At 42.3% G+C, this 24964-nt stretch overlaps 1 protein-coding gene and 1 long non-coding RNA gene across 3 annotated transcripts in view; one reads left to right on the top strand and one right to left on the bottom strand.

Annotated features, from left to right (window-relative positions):
* Nucleotides 1-24964, bottom strand: part of ATP10B (ATPase phospholipid transporting 10B (putative)) — a 235171-nt gene that overhangs the window by 91206 nt on the left and 119001 nt on the right. The gene's annotated exons all lie outside the window — the stretch shown is intronic.
* LOC123376478 overlaps nt 17846-24964 on the top strand; it is a 111449-nt gene continuing 104330 nt past the window's right edge. The window contains exon 1 of the long non-coding RNA XR_006581802.1: nt 17846-17963. This is a non-coding gene — a long non-coding RNA (uncharacterized LOC123376478). The remainder of the gene's footprint in view (nt 17964-24964) is intronic.

Here is a 24964-nt window from a genome sequence, read left to right as displayed (position 1 = left end):
AGAACAAGTTAAGGAATTAGGATGAACTGGTGGGCTGGACTTTAGTGACACACACAGAGTTTTGTAATCTGTAAAATCATGCTATAAATACTCCTAGCTGAAACTTGTAACTTTGGGAACACTTTGTGTGTAAGCACAATTTAACAATACTGCCCAAGATGGCTTCCCAGAAGCTGTTATATTGAGCATTTCTTCCTGTATTATAGACTTTAAGTGCTATTGATTATTTGGTCTCAAACATATGTCATAACAAACCAAATTCTGGTCAAGCAGTTGGCTATTCAATTTATCAACAGTTTGCATGGGAAGTGCTGTGTGGTATCTTAAAGCTGTCGCAATTATACCTGTTAACCACCTCTGAAGAGCAAGCAAGCAAGTATCCTTGGGCTGCCTATCTGTGCTGGGAAGAGAGGGAACTGTGCAACCTAGAATTACTCTGGTCAGAAGGTAGAGACACACAGGTCTCCACCCAGAAACACAATGGCTTTGGAGCTAGAAGCCTGAGAGACAATACTGGTCCATTTGCCCTGAACTGTGACAGCATACACAGCATTTATGCTGGCAACTTCTTGGGCCTGATTCTCTGTTGCCTTGCACCTTGTGTAGTCATTTACACTGGTGCAAAATGTTCAAGGTAACTAGAAATCAATTAATGATTCCAGCAGCACAAGAGGCAAATCTCACTATAAATAGTTTAAGAAGAACAAGAGTGCAGAGGAAAACCTAGAGGGGATTTAAGAAAACTAATTCCAAAGCAGAGCTAGGCTCTTAATAAAATTATCAGCTTGCAACTGGTTACAGGCCTCTGAAACCACATTAACATAACTTGTCTGGTTAATTACCTAGCCAACAGAGATAAGGAACCTTGAACTCTAGGACATTGTCAAGTCAGAGGCGCTCGAAATCAACTATTAAGAAGACCTCTCTCCAAAGAAAGAAAGAAAGAAAGAAAAAGAAAGAAAAGGGGAGAGGAGAGGAGATATTAGCTGAGGGGGAAAAAAAAGTAAATTCACCTCCACCACCCTTAGAGGTTTGCAGACTGTAAAGTTCCCTGGAGGCAAACGTGATGCTACAAAAGATATTTCAGAAAGGACAGCATTAAAAGGTGAATTTAAAAAGTTTTTTTTAATTAAAATTATTTTAGATCCCAAATTTTAATGATAATGAAAGAGTTTTTAGGATAGATTCAATGCACAATCTATATGCCTTTGGCATACATTGTTAACAATATTACAGTAACAAAGGCATAGGAGTATAATGTGAGATGACAAAACATAAACCATGCAGCTATAAAATAAATAGTAAATCTATGGCCACTCATATAATCAGTAACTAATGTGGTTTTCAACAGAAGATGGAAATACATTTTTCATTGCCCGTATAGCATGGCTGCTTCCAGAGGCAGATTAAGGTTTCCTGGGGCCCTGGGCCAGAGCAAATGGGGGGCCCTCCCAACTCCTTCTGCCTGTGGCCCCACTCATGGCTCCACCCATTTCTGCTCCTTCCCTGGGGCCCCGCCCCTGTTCAACCCAGGGTCCCCTCCTCCCACTGCAGCCCTGCAACCTATTTGTTCCTTTCTGCCCCGCTACTGCAACCCCAAGACCGGAAAAGCCCCAGGGCCGCAGTAGAGAGCAAGAGCTCCCCCAGCCCAGCCCAGCCCTGAGGCCATGGCAGGCAGTGAAAGCTCCTCCAGTCCCAGGGCCGTAGCAGGGTCTGGGTGCTGGGGCTTCCCCTGCCACCTCCCACACTACTTCAGGAGACCAGGGTCAGGGTGCTGGGGCTTCCCCTGACATCCTGCATCTTCTGCTGGGGACGGGGTCAGGTGCTGGGCGCTTCCCGTGATGTCCAGCGGCTTCTGATGGAGATGGGGTCAGGGAGTGCTGTGGCTCCGCCCTGCCCGGTGCTGCTGTCAGGGAGCAAGGTTGAGGAGTGGGGGCTTTTTCTGCTCCGCCCACACGGTGGCTGGGGCTCGAAGGTTCTGCCACCCAGAGGCGGATTTTTTCCAGGGGCTCTCCAGTTGGCCAGAGCCCTGTCGGCCCAGTGGCTAATCCATGACTGGCTGCTTCAATTTACACAGTGCTACACTCCATTATAATCCAAAATGGCCAACTTTCAAGGACAAATACCACAAAACAAGGTCATTACCTAAAGATGAGTTCTGTGTGGAATTAATATATAGTTTCATTGCTAGGCTTCCTTTTTAAAGGAAGACAATGCAATGTTAAATTTGTACCAATATGCATGCCTGCTCCTGAATCAAAAGATGGAAAATACAAGTTACTCACCCCCTTTTACTTACCCCTTGAACTACAGTTTCTGATCTTGGATTTCCTAAACTTTCCAAGCGCTGGGACTTGATAAACTTCCTTGCAAAACACCTACAGACTCTATGAAACATGCTTCTCAAACATCAAATTCTCAAATGCAATGTTTTCATCAAAGCATCAGAGGGGTAGCCGTGTTAGTCTGGTCCTGTAAAAGCAGCAAAGAATCCTGTGGCACCTTTTACGTCTGTTAGTCTATAAGGTGCCACAGGATTCTTTGCTGCTGTTTCATCAAAGCAGACAACTTGCATTTTACAGTGATGATTTTATTGCAACTTCTACAGCTTTTAAAAGCATATGGCTGAGATTTTCACCTCTGTACAGCAGCTGATTACAGCTTGCCCATAAATTCAGTGCCTGATTCAGTCTTCTTAGCTAATTATTAAATGAGCCACATTTAGCTACGAGCCTTTTGTGGATCACAGAAATTATGGCTGTTAAACAGCTTTGTTGTGAACAGGGAATACTGCTTGCCAAATGTAAGTATCACACTTTAACTTGCCTGTATTCTGCTAATTTACTGGTTATTTTTTGTAGGTTCCAGCTGAGTTCTCACTGAAGTCAATGGGAATTTCCGCACTGAATTCAAAGGGACAGGATCAAGCCACTAATTTGTATACCCTTTTCTCTGCTATTCCTTAAATATCCCCTCTAACTGGAGTCCCAGATTTGCTACACGCCCCTTCTTGCTACACCAAGGAATACAATGATTACAAACATAAAAAACTGATGTGTGTCATGTTTCCTGTAATAAAGGTAGGACTAACAAAGGAGTGTTTGTAAGAGGCTGGATTTTATATCCTGGCCCCAATCACTTTACATGGGTCCAGGTTGGAGAATTCACCACTGCAGGAAGAAGATAGTGTTACACTGGCCCACTTTCGATAGAGACAAAAGCAGCCATGCTTGCAAGGCAGTTAGATTGCAATTCCTTGCCAGTTTAAGATTGCCAGAAGTTTGGTAGTTTGCCTTTCTGACGTTACTGGACCTATCTCCATAAAGCAGATTCTCCTTGTTTTACCTTCTTTTTGTTAGATATTTTGTCATCATATCAAGGACTTTCTAAAACAATACGTTTTGTTCTATTATATAAATACATTACAATGTAAAAATGAGGTAAGATCTGAGGAGAGGTGACACATAATGGCGGGTGGTGGTGGGGGGGGCAATTGAAAGGTTCTGGCCTCCCCATATGTTGCCTCTGCCTTCATCCCCTGAAACTTGATATGTATATAGACCAAAGATCCAACTAGCCCAGTATCCTGTATTCTGACAGTGGCCAGTGCCAGGTGCCCCAGAGCGAATAAACAGAACAGGCAATCATCAAGTGATCTATCCCCTGTTGCCCATTCCCAGCTTCTAGCAAACAGAGGCTAATAGCCATTGATGGACCTATCCTCCATGAATTCATCTAGTTCTTTTTTGAACCCTGTTATAGTCTTGGTCTTCACAATATACATTAGCAACTACCTCCTCCTCTTCCTGATGTTCTCTGTCCTGTGGCTGCCCAGGCCCTTGGAGAGGGGCAACACAGTAGGGATGCAGAGCCCCCATGCACCATCAGGGTGGGTGGCACCAGGGTGGAATGGTGCTTTGGGCTGGATTGTCTCAGTTAACAAGAAGTTGGAACTTTTTGTTTGAGGGGAGGGAAACATGACACACCCAAATTGTGTTCTTCTTGATAGGCACATTGGAGGCTCCATCTGAGCTGCCTGGTACTAAGCACCACGCCGCAGCTCCTCTTCCCGATCTCGAAGATGACCCCGACTCACCTCAGTGGGCAGTCTGCAAAGCAGGCAGCGGGAAGCTCTGGGACTCTGGCAGCAGGGAAGGAGAAGCAGACCCATGTAGCGAAGGATGGGGGAGAGAGGGAGCTCAGCCATCAGCCAGGTGCCCTGCTGCTTCCTCCATCTCAGCTCAGCATGTACATACAGTGAGTGCTGCCACCAGGGGGAGCTGCTGCCTCGTTGCTGCTGGGCATCCTAGTGAGAGGTGGCTTGAAAAGTTGCGGGGGAGGGCCGTGCTCCTGCATGCACCCCCACACCTCACCTCTAGATCTAAGTTAAAAAAATACTTAGATTAGCTACAGGTTTCAGAGTAGCAGCCATGTTAGTCTGTATATGCAAAAAGAACAGGAGTACTTGTGGCACCTTAGAGACTAACAAATTTATTTGAGCATAAGCTTTCGTGGGCTACAGCCCACTTCATCGAATGCATAGAATGGAACATATAGTAAGGAGATATATATACACATACAGAGAACATGAAAAGGTGGGAGCTGCCCTACCAACTGTAAGAGATTAATTAATTAAGAGAAAAAATGTTTGTAGTGATAATCAAGATAGTCCATTTCAGACAGTTTGACAAGAAGGTGTGAGGATACTTAACATGGGGAAATACAGCCCCCCAATCTGAAGCAAATACCACAACAATCTGAAGCACCACACAACAAAAACACTAACCCAGGAACCTATCCTTGCAACAAAGCCCAATGCCAACTCTGTCCACATATCTATTCAAGTGACACCATAATAGGACCTAATCACAGCCATGCCATCAGGGGCTCGTTCACCTGAACATCTACCAATGTGATATATGCCATCATGTGCCAGAAATGTCCCTCTGCCATGTACATTGGCCAAACTGGACAGTCTCTACGCAAAAGTCTAAATGGACACAAATATGACATCAGGAATCATAACATTCAAAAACCAGTAGGAGAACACTTCAACATCTGTGGCCATTCAGTAACAGATTTAAAGGTGGCAATTTTGCAACAGAAAAGCTTCAAAAACAGACTCCAACCAGAAATGGTTGAACTTGAATTAATATGCAAACTAGATACCATCAATTTAGGCTTGACTAGAGACTAGGAATGGCTGAGCCATTACACACATTGAATCTATTTCCCGATGTTAAGTATCCTCACACCTTCTTGTCAAACGGTCTGAAATGGGCCATCTTGATTATCACTACAAACATTTTTTCTCTTAATTAATTAGCCTCTTACAGTTGGTTGGGCAACTCCCACCTTTTCATGTTCTCAGTATGTGTATATATATCTCCTTACTATATGTTCCATTCTATGCGTCCGATGAAGTGGGCTGTAGCCCATGAAAGCTTATGCTCAAATAAATTTGTTAGTCTCTAAAAGTGCCACAAGTACTCCTGTTTTTTTAGATTAGTTGGATGTCTTCAGGTCGCCAGGGCCTGATGAAATACATCCTAGAATACTCACGAAGTTGACTGAGGAGATATCTGAGCCATTAGCAATTGCCTTCCAAAAGTCTTAGCTGATGAGGGAGATTCCAGAGGACTGGAAAAGGACAAATATAGTGCCTATCTATAAAAAGACTTTAGTAAAGATGTGGACAAATTGGAGAAAGTTGAGAAGAGCAACAAAAATTATTAAATGTCTAGAAAACATGACCTATTAGAAAGGTTGAAAGAATTGGGTTTGTTTAGTCTGGAGAAGAGAAGGTTGAGGAGGGACATAACACTTTTTAAGTACATAAAAAAGTTAAAAGTTACAAAGAGGAAGGAAAAAAATGTTTTCATTAACCTCCGAGGATAAGACAAGAAGCAATGGGCTTAAATTGCAGCAAGGGAGGTTTAGGTTGGACATCAGGAAAAACTTCCTAATTGTCAGGTTAGTTAAACAATGGAACAAATTACCTAGAGAGACTGTGGAATCTCCTTCACTGGAGGTTTTAAAGAGCAGGTTAGACAAACATCTGTCAGGGATAGCCTAGATAATACTTAGTCCTGCCTTGAGTAAAGGGGACTGGACTATAAGACCTCTTGAGGTCCCTTCCAGTCCTAGACTTCTATGATTCAAGTATTAACTACAGAGATTTATAGGTTTGCAGGCCAGAAGGGACCATTTGGTCAAGTCTGACCTCCCATATAACACAGGCCATACATGTTAATCTATTTATCCCTATCTTCACCCCAATAGCTCGTGTTTGACTAAAGCATCTCTTCCAGAAAGATATCTATTCCTGGAGACATCAAGAGGTGGAGAAATGAAGTAGTGAAGCTTAGGCATCTTCATGGACATATTTTAATCTTGTAATGTGGTACCCAGGTGTAATAGTGACTAACACGTTTGAAATACACAAAGTGAAAAAATGCCAAAATCATCATCTCAATATGATTTCCGAGGAATAAAACTTCTTTGAAGAAAAATAGTCATGTCTGAGAGCACCTTTTGCTGCCAGAGATTGCACGGCACTGTAACATGGTGGTGGATGCTTGAAATTAGCAACAAATAATTAAATGATTCTCTTAAATGGGCCAGCAGCATCCTAATCTTCACACTGGTAATTACGGAAAGAATTGCTGCACTGTTGCTGAGATTAAAAAGGATGCGTGATTTAATGATTTTGCAATGGAGAAACTTCCATGAGGTTACTTAGCAACCACAGTTAATCATCCAGGAACATTGTGACCCTGTTGCTAGATGTGAACTCAGAGTCTACAATCTGTACTGTTAAGAAATGGAAGCTCTAGTCAACAGGCAGAGAGTTTAAATTTTAATTATTGTCATCCAGAATGGATTCCAACTCTGTTCAAGATGTGGATGGGAAATTCTTCACTAGCTACTATTTTAACATCTTCAGTTCATTTTACAATTCATTAACTAGTTAGTTACCATAAAAAATTATTGTAAGGTTGGTAAGCATTCTACCTATTTTGCAGATAGGAAAATAGATATTGTTACAATTCAGGGCATCTGCACCTGTATTTCCCTTCAATGGTCCCTCCAGGGCACTCACTCTAAGCTCCAGGTTCCTCAGTAGTCTTTCTTGGGCATAGACCCACATCTCTCTCCCTCCTGACCTGGATATTTTCCAGGCTACACATTTCCCTACCTACACTATGATATTCCCAGACTGTCTAAACAGCCCAGTGTCTGCACTTTGCTTTCTCTTTGAAGCTTATGAAGAGCTGTAATTGCCACCAGTTATGAGATACCCCTCAGCCCATTATAGGCAAGCACATGTATTCTTAAGGTGAAACAATGACCAAAAACCCCCAAAACAAAACAGAAAAATAAAAATTCAATGCAAAAACCTTACTGGAGGTCACCCATCAGTCTTTAGGTACCTGCTGGACCAATTTGTCATAATTTATCTGGCCAACATCCTCTCTTTCTCTAAAAGTCAGGCACTGTCTTTGAAAGACTCTGCCAAAACCACTTCTACAAGAACACTGATACATGAGAGTGGAACTCTTGGAATAAATTGTCTTGCCCAAGGGACTAACCAGGGTTCCGCACAAGATGGCAGCAATATCTGTGTGAGCTGCATCCAAGGATGTATACAGGGTGCAGCGATTCCTTGGGTTCACCAATTTCAACAGGTGATTTATTAAAGGATTCCTTAGCCAGGCTGCAACCATAATGGCGCTTCTGCAAAAGGAGCCCAGTTCACCTGGTCCATGAAGGCTCAGTTGGCCTTTATTTGACTGAATAGGGTATTCACTGCAGCATGCTTCCTGATTCACCCAGATCCCACTAAACCATTTACAATCAAGACCAATGCCTAGAATTTTGCCATAGATGCAGTCTCATGTGGACTCCTGCAACCAATTCCACCCCTGTGCCTTTTATTCTTGGATGCTAACCCCAGTGGAAAAAAATACAATATTTGGGACAAGAAGCTACCAGCTACCAAAGTCGCTTTGAAGGAGAGGTGTCACCTCCTAAAAGGAGTTCAATTCTTAGTCCAAATCCTGACAGACCACAAGAACCTATGGACTGCCAGACACCTTAAACAATGCTAGATCTGCTGGTCCCCCTTCTTCACTCAATTCGACATTCTGGTAACCTATCACCCAAGGATGAGAACCCTATCCCAGAAAATTGAATATCTCGAACCTGGCAAAGAGCTCTCCTGCCACAGTGCTCAAGATGTCCAATTTTGTCAATGGGATGATCAACAGCAGTCTGATGTCCTCCATCCATTCCCTGTTCCTCAATGTCCCATGCACAACCCACGTCCGTCAGACCCTGAACAATGCAGGTACCCAACCTGACTCTGAATTCTGATTTCAGAATGGCCTTCTCTATGTCAAGGGTTGTAATTTATGTTCTGGAGGGACAACCTAGGCTTCAAATATTGAAACTATGCCAGGATTTGCTGCTTGCAGGTCATTTTGGCCAATTGAAGACCTGGAATCTGGTCTTGAGCAGCTTCTGGTATCCAGGCCAATGAGCATCTATACCAAGAACCCATGGTCAAAACCCATAGGCCTCCTCCAGCCTCTGCCCACACCTCTGCAGCCTTGGTCTATTTTATCAATGGACTTCATTGTGGAATTGCTCTGCTCTCAGGGACACTTAATAATCCTGGTTGTCATCAGCCTCCTAACAAAGGTGGAGCACTTCATCCTGTATTGTTCCTACCATATGGGAGATGGCACAGCTATTCCTGGAAAATGTCTTTCGCTAACACAGGTTACCCACAGGCATCGTATTAGACCGGGATTCCAATTCATCTCCCAATTCAGGTGGGAATATATCAGACTACTTGTCATCGAGTCCTTCGCCTCATCCACCTATCAGTCACAGACTAATGGGCAAACAGAATGAGTCAATCAAATCTTGGAGCAGTATCGGTGCTGCTTTCTGAGTTAGCACCAGGATGACTGGCTGCGCCTGCTGTGCTATGCTGAATTTGCATATAAACAATGCAACTCATGCCTTGACTCAATATAGCCCATTCTTTGCAAACTATGGCTTCCACCCCTGCTTCCACCCAGACTTACCTGCAAGTTCCCCAGTACCAGCTGCTGCAGATTTAACCTCCCATCTACACCGAGCACACCAGGACTCTAGGAACACCTGCAGTCGGCCAAAGACACTATAAATACCACATGGAACAAGAGCATCGGGCTGCCCTCAATCTGGCCACAGGTGACAAGGTATATCTCTCTATCCAAAACTTTAAATTGAGCTACCCTTCTGCCAAACTATACTACCAAAAGCTGGGGCCTTTCAAGATTACAGAATGGATAAACCAGTGGCCTTCAGGTTACAGTTGCTCAAATCCGGTACCTGGTGGACTGGGAAGGCTACGGTCTAGACAAACAGTCTTGGGAACGAGTAGAGAACATCCATGCTCCAGACCTATTGCAAGAGTTCTATCAACCTGAGAAACTGGTCCCCGAGGTCTCTAGGAGACACACGCAAGATGGGCTAATGTCAGGAATCAGGCACTGCAGCACAGCCAGTCTCTGGGCAACCTAAAGAGCACAGCTGGTCTGCAGTAGGCTCCCTGACTGGCGTCAGCTGACCAGCTCTTAACCCCCAAGTAGCAGCAGTTCAGCACCTGCTCAAAGCATTCGCCCATAGCGGTGATAGTTCCTGCCTGCTTGTTCCCAGCCTTGCCCCTGCATTGGACTCAGTGCTGCTCTAGGCTTGAATCCAGCTTTGCCTTATTTGAGGTAATCCAGCTCTGACCCTTGACTCTGGCATATGACTCTGGCTCCCACCTTGGGCTCCTATTCCTGGCTACAAACTCCTGCTCCAACCCCTAGACCCAACTGCCCACATCTTGGTCTCTGACATGAGTCACGTGATACGATGGACACACATACTTTTCTAGTGCTTATATTGTGATCTATGGTGTATATTGTAATAATTATATCCAAATAATGAACAGTAAATAAATCACAATGCTGTGTAAGTCCAAGTTTATGCCTATTAAAAGTAAGATCATTATTTTAAAATGAAACAGAATGTAAATAAGAAGTCAAATCTATAACAACAGGAGAAATGTGGACTAGTTAAATTCCCCTATTTTTTTCCTTAGTTGTGTTTTTTAAGTTTGTAAATCATTCCCACACTTTAAAAATATTAACAACACATTTTTACCCTAATTGTATAAGGTGGTTGTTTATTGAAAGCAGACTAATGTATTTCAACAAAGAGATTTTTCTCCTTTATTGACCTTATGGGGAAGTCTTATAGCCTTGAGTGGAGAAATATCCATCTCTCTCTGTCAGCTTGGGTTCTGATCCCAAGCCATGGAAGTCAATAGGAGTCTTTAATTCACTTTAATGACGTTAGGATAGTTCAACATGGTGCCAGTTCATAGAAATGTACAGAGAATTATTGAATTCCCTATCAAGGAATTCTTAGATACCACAGACTTTTCCTTTATCAGTTCATCAGCTGATCAGTCTAGAAGAGCCATATGTTATACAGTGATGTACAACACTATAAAGAGGTAACAGAGCATATAGTGTGCAGCGGGTCCACATCTACATCCAGCTACAAACTTCAGAGCAGAAGATGAAGTAACTGAGGAGAAAGCTCACAAATGATTTTCCACTAAAGTTTCAGCCTCTATCAGACAGTGAGTAAGAAGGTCTAAACAGCACGAAGACAACTCCTTAAGCAACTATATTTATTTTACAACCTAAATATCCTGCCTGCCAGTTCCCACTGTTGAGCATTTTCCTATACAAACAGCTCTCCTGAAAGCAGTTACATTTATGAACTCTTTGCGTGCTGTTCGCATTGCCAGCTGTCAGCAGCTGAACAATCATTCACTCTGAGGAAAAGGAAACAGGGTGAAGAAAAATGTCTCTTATGGAAAGTCCTCATAAATTCAGACAGACAAATAACTGCATACTACCCATAACCTTAGTTTTATTAACGACACCAAGGCTTTGTTTAAATCTTCTTAGTTTCACCTAGTAGCCAAAATTTTAAGATGCATCATTTCATCCCCTTTTGCTACCCTAACTATTACAGTGCCTGCAAACTACTAATTCCCTGGGTTTGGCTTATGGGACTGCCCTACTCACAGCAGTATACTGTTACAGAACTAATAATTACAGTACAATACAAATAATCACAGAAGGCTGAGCAGAGAGCCCAGTCAGGAATCAGAATTCAAGACCAATAGCCCTGACGAGGACAGCTCAAGTGTCTGAACAGGAAAGCCAATGGGCATACCTAACCTGAAGTCTCTATGAAATAAACTAACAGATTATAATTGGAAGGAAGCAGTGTGACCTAGTGGATAGCGAACTGGCCTGGGACTCAGCATACTTGATTCTATTCCCATCTCTGCCACTGGCCAGTTGGGTGACCTTGGATAAGTCATTGCTCTTCTGTGCCCCAGTTTCCCCATCTGTAAAATGGGGATGATACCACTTGGTAAAGTGATTTTACATCTACAAATGAAAAACATTCTAGGTATTATTAGAGCCACATGAAGCCAATTCTTGCTTTTCTTCTTCTTCACAGCAGTGGTCCAATTAAGTTCAATGGAACTACCTACTTCCTCATTAAGGTTAATTGATTTAGTCTACTGTATTTATTTAATAATAAATTACTCAACACTTTTCCTGCACCTTCTAACTATGGATCTCACAGGGTTGTACAAAATATTAATGAATTAAGACTCCGCAGTTAACGTGAGGTTGTGAGTTATTAATATACATATTTTGGAGATACAGATATCCAAGTGAAGAATGCTGCACAAGATTACTCCGGAAATCTGTCTAGAGTCAGCAATAAACCTTAGGTCTGTGTTTCAGCCTACAGCCATTCTGTGTCATTTTTGAAGAATGACACAAGTAATGGAGAGTGGACCGGATTCAACTTGATGTTGCAACATGCTTGAAGGAGGAGTTAAAGTCTTTCAGAATTTATAAAAAGTTTAGGTTTATACCACAGATGCTCTTTCATACTTAGAAATAAGAGTGGATTCAGCAACATAACTGTACATATCGAATGCCATATATCTTTCCAATTTTTCATTATTCATTATTTGTTAACAAAGCCATGACATGTTTTATTTTTAGATTTCTCTCCTAGGACCAACTTGCATTCTAATAGAGCAGAGAGACAGTTCAAGGGGTCCCCAATAAAAAGGAGTGAACAAAAATGGTGATCCAGTTCAAACACTCACAGATTATGTTGCAGTGAATTCTATTAATTATTACAAAGTTCACAGACCATAGACTCCATAAGGATGTTACCAAGTTTTCTTGAATAGCAGCAATGTTACATATTCAAATCTACAGATCTTTTAGTGGGATGGTCATGAATGTGTTGTTTTTAGCTTCTGAAAACAAGTTTGCAACTCTCCACTGTACTCTGTAGCCTTTCTTGCTCTTTCTTGCCACTTGTGAATAGAACAGGAGGATGTCTCCAAAGTCGAGACTTTTTTTTCAGGTCTCCCAAATAATTACGGTAAGTTAGTTTACAATTTTCTGGAAAAGAAGTACTTAATCTATAGTACATAGTTGAAAGGGTTTTTTTAAATAGCTTCATGCATATGTATACCAGGAGAGGGAGAGAGGTAAAGTTACATCGAATTTACTGAATGTTCACAAGCCTCATAAGCACAAAAACAAACAGATACAGAATTGTCTACTAAATGCAGTTAAGTGTAGGAGAATTTGTATAATTTCTTCCTTCAGTATAAGCATCCTGCAGTATTCATTTTAGAGAGCTGAATGATAAAACACAGTGAGAGAGCTTTTGGGGCCAACTTTTCAAACATCCATGTGATCAGAAGAGATCCACAATATGTGCCCAAGTGTACCCACTAAACAGACAAACTCTCACCTTGTAATTGAAGGCATTGATATTCAACTATAAAGTCCCATTAGAGAGACAAAGTGGGTGCCATAATATCTTTTTTATTGGACCTTCCATTGGCGAGAGAGACTAGCTTTCAGGCTTACACAGAGCTCTTCTTCAGGTCTTCTTCTTCAAAGTCCTATGGCATACGGTTTGCATCCTAGCTACCTTCAAGACGGCATACATCCCTGTGCACTACTTTGCCAGTTTTGATTATCTGGTTACACTCCCTCATAGACCCTAGATTTCAAGTTCAGAGGCAGGGCATTTTCCACAGAGGGCCCTCAGGTCTGGAACCTGCTTTCTATGCTGGTCAAACAAGACTTGATTTTTTTTTAACCTTCAGGACACATTACCCATCATGGACACTGATGGTTAATGTGTTATTAATGAAGCCCTACACATTCAATAAAGAGAAAGAAACACTGAAAAGAGAAGCTGATGGAGAACTACTGATAAATTAGCCAGAAGTAATTAAATGTCAGGTAAAAAGTAAATACTCTTGTAAACAGAATTTGATTTTCCAAAAAAACTGGCAGTAGAACTTTAGAAGAACGGCTAGCACAAATAAATCAGTAGGCAGAGGGCAGGAGGCGAGACATGCATTTTGAAAACAATAGATCACATGGCTTTACAGTTTATTACATGGACATCACCACAACACAAACACCAGGTCATTTCACTTGCCACTGAGATGCAATTGCCTTTAGGGTGGAATGCAGTAGCCAATTAACAGCATATAGCAACATTATAAAACAGCTTTTAGTGAGGGATTTCAAGGAAGTACAAGGGGAAATTTAGGCAGGTAGAATCTAATTACCCATTTGGAATTTGGCCAGGACACACACAACTCACTAAATTCTGCAGACGCTGCCAATCTGAATTAACTCCTCATTCCACAACTTTCAATGGTACTTTAGCTAGCCCAGATCACAGATTAAGTACTGGGCATCTGACGAGCAGTCTGGACCCTCGGCTACAGTGAATCCTGCTGTCTGAATTACGAAAAAAAGAATTGAAAATCATTCAGAATGATAATTCTCAACGTCTCTTACTTAAAAGTCAAAGGCAAAACTTTCACATTTAAAGATGTAAAAAGTTATTTGGCATATCAACCTCCACACAAGCAGCTACTGCCATCTGGCTTCCCTCCTACACAACCTCCTTTATTTAAATGGCCCTTGGGAACTTCACACATTTCTGACAACTCCAGCAGGCTGACAGGGTACTTTCCTCTCAAACTTCTTATAAACCGACATATTAGTGTTTTGGCTAACAGTTGGATTTCTGCATCCAGATACATTGGTGAAGCTGGAAATGTGTGCCAAGAAGCTACATTCTATGCATTTAACAGGCCATCTAAAATCCTCTAGGCACATGTTCAATATTTTCCTGCAGCTATCAGATTTTCCCTATCATGCTATCCATTTCAGGGGACAAGCATATTAGCAACTAACAACATGGAAACAGTCTGGGAAGGAAATTCAGCCCATCCAGATCACTCCACCTAGTTAGCATTGGATGGAAGAAACATCGTGAGGTACAAGTGCCTGGTTTACTCCTTTTTGAACAGCATAGCATAATAGAAAATTGGTACCTGATTCTTGATTTCTATAGCCAGCTCTCCCACTGATTCATGATAATGATCTTGGTCAACTCTGCTGACCTCTCAGTTCTAAGCCAATGTGTCAGCAGTGTTAAGACAGAATTGTGCAAATACCTCATTTTTCAGTTGGCCAGCAGTTCTGAACAATCAAAAACAAAATAGTTTCAGGTGAGCCTGAAACCATTAAAAAAAAAATTCAGTGAAATTAAAATTCTGAAAAAAAATCATTTAAATTGTTGGCATTTTAGCTTTTTAAAAATAAACACAAAGGAAATTTGGGAACAAAGGGCAAGATCCAAGAGGGTGCCCTCCCCAGGTGAGGGCACTCACCACCAGTGTGTCGAGTTATTCTCACGCTCTCCTTCTGACTCAAGGAATATTTAATTACTTACACAAAGTGGAACGGCTTCAACAGGAGACAGAGACTCCCCTCCCTCCAGTTAGACCGTGGTTCTCAGCCAGTGGAACGTGTGCCCCTGGGGGTACATAGAGATCTTCCAGGGTGTACATCAACTCATCTAGATATTTGCCTAGTTTTACAACAGGCTACATAAAAAGCATCAGTGAAGTCAGTACATATTAAAATTTCATACAGACAATGACTTGTTTATACAGCTCTATAGACTATACACTGAAATGTAAGTACAATATTTATATTCCAATTCATTTATTTTATAAATTATATGGTAAAAATGAGAAAGTAAGCCATTGTTCAGTAATAGTGTGCTGTGACACTTTTGCATTTTTATGTCTGATTTTGTAGGCAAGTATTTTTTAAATGAGGTGAAACTTGGGGTATGCAAGACAAATCAGACTCCTGAAAGCGATACATCAGTCTTGAAAGGTTGAGAGCCACTAGGTTAGAACACTTATCTGGGAAGGAGGAGACCTGGGTTCAGGTCCCTCTCCAGAGCGGGATTTGAATCTGGATTTCCCACCTCTTAGATGGGTGCCCTAACCCTTTGACTATTTGGGGGGAGAGAGAAGGCACCTCTTCCTTCTCAGATTTGTGAATGGAGCCTAAATTTTCTTGTAAATCTAGCCTAAAAAATCAAAATGCTTAGTTTGGAAAGCTTGTAATGAACCATTTCAACACTTCTGATTTTTTTTTGACTGAACCAATTCGTCAAAATAGACATGAATTTATGAAATGTTTCAGCTGACCCTAATCTGCATTTTTCAGTGAAAAAAGTTTCAGCTGATCAAGTTCATCCAGCTCTAGTAAATTACTGAGATGTTTAGCAGAAAGGTGCAAATTAATACTTTTATTACAATAGTGTCCAAAGGTCCCGATTGGGGTAGTTTTAAAATATATAATAAATGCTCATGCTTCAGGGCATAATCCAGGAGGAAACTTTCCCTATGATCAGGTTATTCCATAACAAACTGTCTGTTGCAAGGACTCTTGCTCCTTCCTCTAAAGCAGTGTGAGATAGATGAACCACTGGCCTGACATAGTATGACAATTCCTATTTCTATTAGTACTAGCTATAGTAGTATTGTCACTGGCAGAAAAAAGCTCAGGGAAACCCAGCATTGCTATTCTGCGCTACTAGCAGGTGCTCAAATACTACAGCAAGGAGGGCAGTACAAGAATCTAATTAGAATAGAAATACCTGCCAAATTCCAGCTGTTCCTTTCAGTGCCGGTGAGTAGAACTCTTGTCAATATCATATGGCCCAACACCAGTTACAACAAAGCAGCAAGCAGGCTTAAAAGTAGGATAGTGCAACAAAGTGTGCAACATTTATTAGAAGTTGGAAAAACATCAAGGGAAATTACTGGAAACTCCAACACTGAACAAAATAATAGAAAACAGACTGTAGGGGAAAAAATCCTGCAGTAGCAGGGGATAAGCTAGCTGACTTAATATGTCTTTACTTCTGTAATTTATAGGATTCTAAGATGCCCTGGATAGGCATCACTGATGGGTCAAACATTTTAGCAATCAAAGAATTTAACATGACTGTAGCCTTTATTATGGAAAGACTGACTACTTCTTTTATCACGGGGACACACATTTTGGGCTTGTCTACCTTGACAGCTTTCCTTTAATTAGCTACTATATCAGAACAGGGACATGTACTTTATTTCTAACATAGAATAGTTTAAATGACAGCAGAAACCATTCTATGCAATTTCATTTGAGGTCAGGGATTCATTCATCCAAAAAGAAAAAAAACATACTTCTCAATATATGAAATTTGCTTTCATCCAGAAACGAGCTGCAACAATCACTTAAATTAAGGTAGTCTGTCAATTAAATTTCCATCACACTTAACTAGGGACTGCCTGTGTTATTATTTTTAAAACAGACCGCTAACTTTTTAATACTGGACTTAATGGTTAGTCCAGCCAATGGATACATCCAATCTTGGTCTGAAATTGACTATGATGCTCAGAATAAAAAATCAATATTATTTTAAACTAATGGTCTTACTAACAAAAGACTATCAGTAAAATCGGACTCAACTTTTCCATTTTACCGACGCTTTAGAGGCTGAATTCATTTCTATTACAATACATCCCTAGAATGCTGTGTGGAGCATCATTCTAGGAACGATGGGTTACCCTAGGTCTGATGTGTAATGTTACAAGAGTTCAGTTTACAGAGATTATTTCCACTTTGCCTTTGGCTAAGAGCAAGTTAAACATTGCAACAGAGAAGTTTGTGCTGATTCAAGTGCAGGTTGGACACAAATTTTGTACTAGAGATGAGCTGTTCTTACAAAGTGCTAAAGAGGACAGAAGGGTAAGGGGAGAATCCAAAAGTAAGTACAGCAGCATGTTTTCTGGATAGCTATTGCTTGGCTGACATTGAGCAGGGACCAGACCTGTCTGAATGAATTATTCAAACTGCAGCAGCACACTGTCAGTTTGCTCGCAGAAACCTTTCCCCCCTAGTCCTTGGTAAATCCCCACCTAGTAATTTACCTGCCAGGCACCACCGTTTCCATGTCTTCTGCACTCTACTTCCTATGCTCATGGCATCTTCACTTGAAACACATCATTTTAAGAGAGAACCCATGTTTAAAAAGGTATTGTTAGAACTCTGAAAGCAAAGTCAGGTTAGGAGCAGAGAGCAAGAGCCCATAATGCAATTGTCTGGCACTGCAAGTGAGTCTGCTAAAGAGGCCATGGCACTGCGTGAACCAGTAAACCTCTAAACACTCCACTGCAGAGTTTTCCATTTCAGTCATGTCAGCTGCTATTTATTATCAGATTTTGTTTATGGGGTTTGGATGCAGGCTTTGAACAGCCTGAACAACAGGGAAGTGGAGCACTGTGACACTTATATTTTCACTCGCAGGAGCACGACTTGCAAAACAGCTCAGTTTGCTACCATAGCAGCCAAGACTGTCATAACAAATAAGATGTTACAGTCCTTCTAGATTCTCTGTGGACTTCCTGAAGAGGGAAGTAACAGGTAAGCCGTGGATTTAAACTGAGTATCCAATGGCAGGGCCAAGGACAGGTTGTTTAGAATAAAGAACTGACCCTTGCAAATGGTGTTCTGTTAAAGCTCCTGGAAAAAACAATACCATACTGAGTTTTCATCTCTGGAGGTCCAGGAGTCAGATCCTGTTTAGGTCACAAAGGAAAATGGAAGCTGGGCAGTGTCTCGGGAGTGCTTGTTCTGGTCATAAAATGGCAGCACTATTTGGCATGACTGGCAGTCTTTGCTGGGGACAAACTCCCACCGGGCGTCTCCCTGTGTCACAGGCTCAGTAGTAGAGCTGTCTGGGGGAGCTTGCAGTATGCCTGGGGACACAGCTCCCGTCTCTAATTACTGTGTTAAATCACGTGGGGATTAAATATTCAAGAGTTTACAAATGCTCAGGTACTCACAATTGAGGCCAGATTTTCAAATGTGCACCGCACCCATTGGCTTCCTTTGTGATGCTCCTAGCTCTTGCTCAGCACAACACATGCCGAGTGCTTCTGAAAATCTGGCCACTTACTTTGGCCCCTAAAATGGGGGGCAAGATCTTCTGAAATTCAATCCTTACTCACTACGGCTTTCCCTGGGGCAGCACAAACATGTCTAGCGGAAATTGAAGGAGGTAAACTCTCTGGAATATATTTAGCTAGGATTGCACAGAAAGTCCGAATGCTGTCAAACAGTGAATTCTGAATACAAAGGCAAGGGCAGCAGTTTTCATGACCCTGCTCTGTTCCTGTAGCAGCTTAAGCTTCCAATACAATGTCTCCCCTGAGTTTTCCGTCTAGATGAGGAGAAATTGAGGAAACAATTGAAGCTACCAGGGAAAATAACAAGTGGGCAGGCTGATGCAGTCCTCAAGCAATGTTAAGGAAGAGGGATTTACTAACTAAGTGAGCAGAAAGTGAGAAATCCTCACTCCCAACCTGGAAACAAGGATTGCATTAGAAACTGCGAGGGTGGGGATTGGGAGGAAGGCAAGGAAAAGAGGTCTGCTGCTCTTTATTTTTGCAGGTTTGTGACTATGTTGATCTGCATCATGTGTGGACAGACTGGTCACATTCCTGGTGTTGGTGTTTCCTCTGTCAATGTCACCAAGCCTCAAGCTTTCAGCTTGAAACTCAGACCCTTAAAACTTCCTCCAAAAAGTTTCCGGGTTTTGGAGATACAGTTACAAAGCGGTGCTGAATAGAAGACAGGAATAGGACCAAGATTGTCCTGCCCAGGCAGGCTGCAAAGAAGGCAGAGATCCACAATTGTCTAGACTTGCTTGGAAAATGGAATATCATTTTATTTTTTATTTATTTAATTTTGAAAAGTCAAATGACAGAGAGAAATCTGGAACATTAAGCCAAGAGGCAAATTTCAGGCTTTTCAATCCATTCCATGATTTTGTAGTCTTTGTTTTATGGAGATCCTTTGGCTAGTCAGTCTGAAAGATAAAAGGCCAGAAAGAACGGAAAGGTATCTACCTCTGTACAACAGCCAATGGGCTTGTCCACACAGGGAAGTTGACCAGGATAGACAGAGCAGGATAAACTATTCTGGAATAACTCCTCCTTGTGGCCACCATTCCTGTCAATTTCTCCATGCAAACAAGGCCTAAGTAAAGGTTTACCTTTGCATTCCTTACAATGGCTCTCTGTTTTCTCAGACCCCTGGAAACACTGAGCTGCAAAGATCCCCTGAGGTACAGAGTTTATTTACATTCATAAATTGCTCTCCTTAAGGCTTTAGTCACACATAAAAACTATTTTCAATAAAGCAAATTTCAATGTTGCAAACTGGATCAGTATATCAAGAAAAACATTTTCCCCATCTAACCCAGCCCAAAAGAACTGATCAATCTTGCATTTTTCACCTTTAACCCATCCCTCTTCACAAAAGCCCAGTGAAATGGGCCTTGCAATATGCCCTGAAGATCAGGCAAACTTGGGCTCAGCTGATCTCAGTTGCTGCAGTATCATGCAAAGAGAGAGATATGGTTCCCAAGGCCAGGACCTTGCAAGCCCTTTAGGACTTTAACACCTTGAAATGCACATAGCCAGATGCTGGAAGCTCTGATGTGTTCCCTGCAGGAAGTAACATTAAGAAAGCAGATACACATAGTCCCTACCAGCTCAAATTTCAGAATGCTCTTCAGGTATAGCCCCACATAGTAATCTAGTCTGGAGACAACAAAAGCATATATCTCTGTAGTGGGGTCTGCACCCAAAATAAATGTTTACAATCTTGACTAGCGCAGATGGAAAAACTACACTGTCACTTATCACATGGACAGCCAGAAGCAGCTGGAAATCCAATCAGAGCCTCAGTTCACATACAGTGATGGGCAGTGGTAGTAAACCTTATGAGGGAATTTGCAATTTTAAGTAACAAAATGGTGGGCAAAGCTCTTTAAATCGCATGTATACCTAGCATCTCCTCATGTAAGCTCTCAGTTTCTTGATTCCTCTTGTCTCCGTGCCCATGCAGCAGACAGATTTTAATCTGCTTTTGGCTCTTGCCTCCCCCATAAGATGCCTTACAACTGGACTGGACCCAGACAGGGAAATTAGTATATGTTCGTCCACTCGTAACAGAATGAACCAGGTAAGCTGCTGATCCTTGTTACCCAGGCAACTGTGAAGAGTACAGCCTGTTCACTCTCATTATATATGATAAAAAATATCTATTTTCTTCAAAGTTCTGGTTTCTGCTGTGCTCCAAGTAATTATATTCATAAGACATATGTATTCTGTAGCAGCACAATGTTTAAAGTACAGTTTTCCACTGGTTAAATTAACCATGAAAAGTGATCAGTTTCAGAAATGTAATTAGTAAATTAATTTGCAAAATAACTTGGCAAAGCACTTGGTCATTGGTACCATGACCGGGGTCTTCTGGGGGTTCAGTAGTCTGAGGCTTTAGAAGAGGAAATCTAAGAATCTCAGGAGCACAAACCTGATAGCGCAGAAGCGGGGAGAGATGCCTCTCTTTTAGCTTAGTCTTTGTTGAGCTACAGTTTCAAATCTTCAGCAAAAGCTCCGCAGCATTTTTTGCCTATTAGGATGAGGGAGGATGTGAGGCAAACCCAGAGCCAAACCAGTGTTGCTCGCTCAGCCATCCCTCCAAGAGAGCTGCAGTGAGTCTTCACTCAGACATGCAGCATCTCAGCTGCACTGACTTACCCTTCTGACAGAGCCTGCGGTGACTCAGCCTTCAAAGCATGCAACAGCAGCCTGTCCCCTAGCACAGCCTGGGTCTGTTGACCCCGCAAGGCTCAGGTATTTCCCCAACCCCACAAAAATAGCAGATCAGACTGTGCAACAACATTACCTGGCCAGGAACTGCCTTACTGCCTTGAAGTGTAACAGATCCTCCAGACTACTCTTGATCCTATTCCTGCCTGAGCTCTGTTCTAGTCTTGTCCTTACACTTCTCTGACCTCACTCCAGCCCTGCTTCTACCTCCTGACTCTCCCTGGATCCTCAGGCTCCAAGTACTCAGCTTTGCTCTTTGGCCTGTATCTAGACTCTGGCTACGGTATTAATTCTGGCATGGCTATGGACGCTGATCTCAGTTCTGATCCTGGCCTGTTCTCGGATTTCAGTTCCAGCGCTGCCCTGAGCCCAGTCCCGACCCTACCTCTGGCTTTGACCTCCACTCCAACTGCTAGGCCGACTACCAGGAGGCAGTACCTGACAGAAGGATCATTTCTCCATCACAGGGAGGGATAGTATATATACCGCCAACTAGGGCTGAAACAATTAGTCAAATGATCTAGAAAACATAGGACACATTATATTTTAAGGAAGGAAATCGGTAATGCAAGATTGTCCAGTTTATGGCTCCTATTACTCTAAACTGCAGCTCCAAAATCAATCATGTTAAAGAATCTGGATTTGATTATGTATAGAAAATGTGCTTGCTGAGCTACACCCTGAGATTTAAAACTGAAGAGTTTGAAAGAGCCCTTTAATCAGGGGGAAGAGGTAGCAAGCACTGCTGCCCCAGCCGCCTTGCACCACTTTGCCGGAAGCCCTATGTACAGCTGACAGGAGCCATGAATACTCTGAGGAGCTGCCAACCCTTTCCTGCACCAGCAGCTCAGTAGCACCCTCAATGACTGCCCATTACTTTGCAGGGGAAGGAGTGTAACTATAGGTGCTCCACTGCCTGCTTCCTTGCCAGGCTATAGGAAATCCAGGGACAGTAGAGTAGCTGCTCAAGTGACTCTGCCTTAGCCCAAGGGAGCACCTAGTAAAGGATGACTCACCTTCCACACACGCCAGGAGCATGGTGGGGGAGAGGTAGGGAAAGCTTAGCACCAGCTCAGCTCCCCAATTTCCTGCCCCAGCTCCAGAGCAGTTTAGAACAATTGGAGAATAGCTCTAACTTGTGACAGCTGAGTGTGTGTCCTTAATGAACTACAGACAAGCTGAGGATGGCTGGCACACCATGCTTACCAACCAAACCCCTTCCCCTCTCCCAGCATGTCCTTCTTCACTCCTGAGATGTCCTTTGCACCAGGACCTGTGAGGGATATAAGCATAGATCCCACCTACCTTGACTCTAAGCCTGCTAGGGACTCTTGTCACCTCAGGGTAATCCCCACTAGAGTTGGTGGGTGGTTTCCATTTATTCTGAACCACCTGAGCTTAGAAGGGAGGTTTAGGGAGCTTATGAGCCACAAACAGGGCAGCAAACATGAGAGTTTCAGAGGGAGTTTGGAGATGGAGTGAGAGGGGCTTCTTTTCTTCTAGGTACAGTTCTACACTCAACCACAGGACCGCCAGAGTTGGAACAGTGATTATGACCTGCAATGTTTTCTTTCCTGTCTGAAGTCAAAAGGGACTTACTGTGTATAAAGTGCAATTGGGTGACTGTGTAGGAAGACAAGTTTCTTGGACTGGAAGGGCAGGTACAGATGCTAAAGCCTCAGAGAAGCTGATGAGTTCCTGGACAACCAGATTTGGGTAGCATCGCTATTCCAGCTTCAAGGAAGAAAGGAACTGGCCACTAAGGAATCAGAAATTAAGGAAGAAATCAGAGAGGAGGCTCAGCTCTTTGTAACCACTGGAAGCAAGAGGACAAGGTCACATTCTACACAGCTAGCAGCAGATGAGGATGAGCAGGCTGTGACCACCAGAGAGAAGAGGACCAGGAAGAATATCACAAGTTAGAAATTTCCAATCGATAACAGGTCCTCACAGTGTGGAAACTGAGGATATCTCCTGTGTGCCAAGTTTGATATAAAAGTACGCATCTTGCAAGTTGAATGCCATGAACCAGTCCGGGGGATCTATAGAAGGGATTATGGAGGTCAGAGTTACCATTCTGAATTTGAAATGGTGGCTGAATCTGTGGGGAAGTCTCAAACCTAGAACTGGGCATCAGCCCCTTTTATCCTCAGGTTTAGAAAGTTATGGAAATAACCACCCCGTTCCCTTGAATTCCAGGGTCACTGATTCCACTGCTCCAAGATTCAGGAGGAAATACACTTCCTGCATTAAACGGATCTCATGAGAGGTGTCTCTGAGGAGCAGTGGGTGGGTGGGGGAAGGAAGTGACTAAAATTGAATGATATATATATATGGGATTTTGATATTATTATGGGAATGGTATATATATGGGATTTCAATATTTTTTATATATATATATATATAAAATATCGAAATTCCCCTGATCTGAGGTAATCAGATTCCAAGTCTCTTGAACTTGAAAAAAGGCAGTTGACAAAAGGGGGGTGGGAAGAGGAAGAGGGATATAAATCCTCCAGTGGTTTTGATTGGCTTTTGGTGATGTTGCTAAACTTGCTGCTGCAAGGTAGATGCAAAGTGTGCAGTAGAGGAAGAGGCCTCTTGCACTGGAACATTTTCTTCTTAGTCAGCTTTGATGACCTCTGGTTTACAGTAATAAGTAGAGGGCCTCTGTCTAGTGAAACTTTGGGACCTAGCATTCTCCTAGGTACTAGTGAGTAGACTCCCAATAAGCTGAGAGTGGTTCTTGAATCTTTCAGAAAATGTAAGACTTTATCAGTACATGTTACAGGCAATAGCTGTAAAATGGGAGGTCTTTAACTGTTTGAATCTCCCTTGGTATGCCCAAAGATTGGAGCCAGGAAGCCCTGAGTTGATATCTGTACTGAGAGGTTGATACTGGGTGAATTGCAACTGTTGTCTCAGATGGCATCGTGTATTCTGTAACGGGACTGTGTCAAGGTATCCAAGGCACCAGATTTGGGCTGCAAACTGCGTTTTGGCTAAGCAGCTTGAGATTTTTCCCTCATTTTATCAGGCCGCGGGTAGGGTGACCTATGTTTGTACTCAGTGTGGGAACGGAATTCCCTATACCCCTTTCTGATGACTGGGTACACGAAGTCTTAACTGCTTTGCTGGACTCAGCCATTGCCATAAAGGCTAAATCCCAGTACCAGGGAAGTCCCTATCTTGAACAGAAAATCTTTTGTTTTTTGAAAAATGCCAATGCTACAGAAAAAGAAACGGTACTATCTAATATTATAGACAAGGCTAAGGAAAAAAGTGTACCGTACCTAGAGAAAATGTACAGTACAGGGTTTCTGCCTTGCTTCCAAGAAGGAACTGAGGGACAATTGGGCTTACTTTGATCTTTAAGCCATCGTATGTGTATCCATACATCCATCCAGGGTGCAGGCATGAGCCTCAACAGACACTGCTGACCAAAATAATCCAATCTCATGTGCATGGGGTGCATGTGAATCAGAAGTGGAATCCAGTTTGACAATCACATGAAGAACTGATTGTAGCCTTTGATCTTTTTGAAATAATCAGTTTGGTCCCTAAACTTGTGCATCACTCCTCTAGTAGAATCTTTGGTTATGATTCCAAAATAATTTTTTTGTTTTTAACAGTAACTTCTTTCTAGGTAAAGAAAGCATAGGAGAGAGCAATAGACATCAAAGCACTCATTTGTTGGACGGTACTTTATTCAAAGCATCAACTAAAATTATCGATACTGTTTTT

The sequence above is a fragment of the Mauremys mutica genome, chromosome 8 (genome assembly GCF_020497125.1).
Source record: "Mauremys mutica isolate MM-2020 ecotype Southern chromosome 8, ASM2049712v1, whole genome shotgun sequence".
Lineage (NCBI taxonomy): Eukaryota > Metazoa > Chordata > Testudines > Geoemydidae > Mauremys > Mauremys mutica.
The sequence above is the reverse complement of the archived record's forward strand: the minus strand, read 5'-3'. Positions and strand labels throughout refer to the sequence as shown.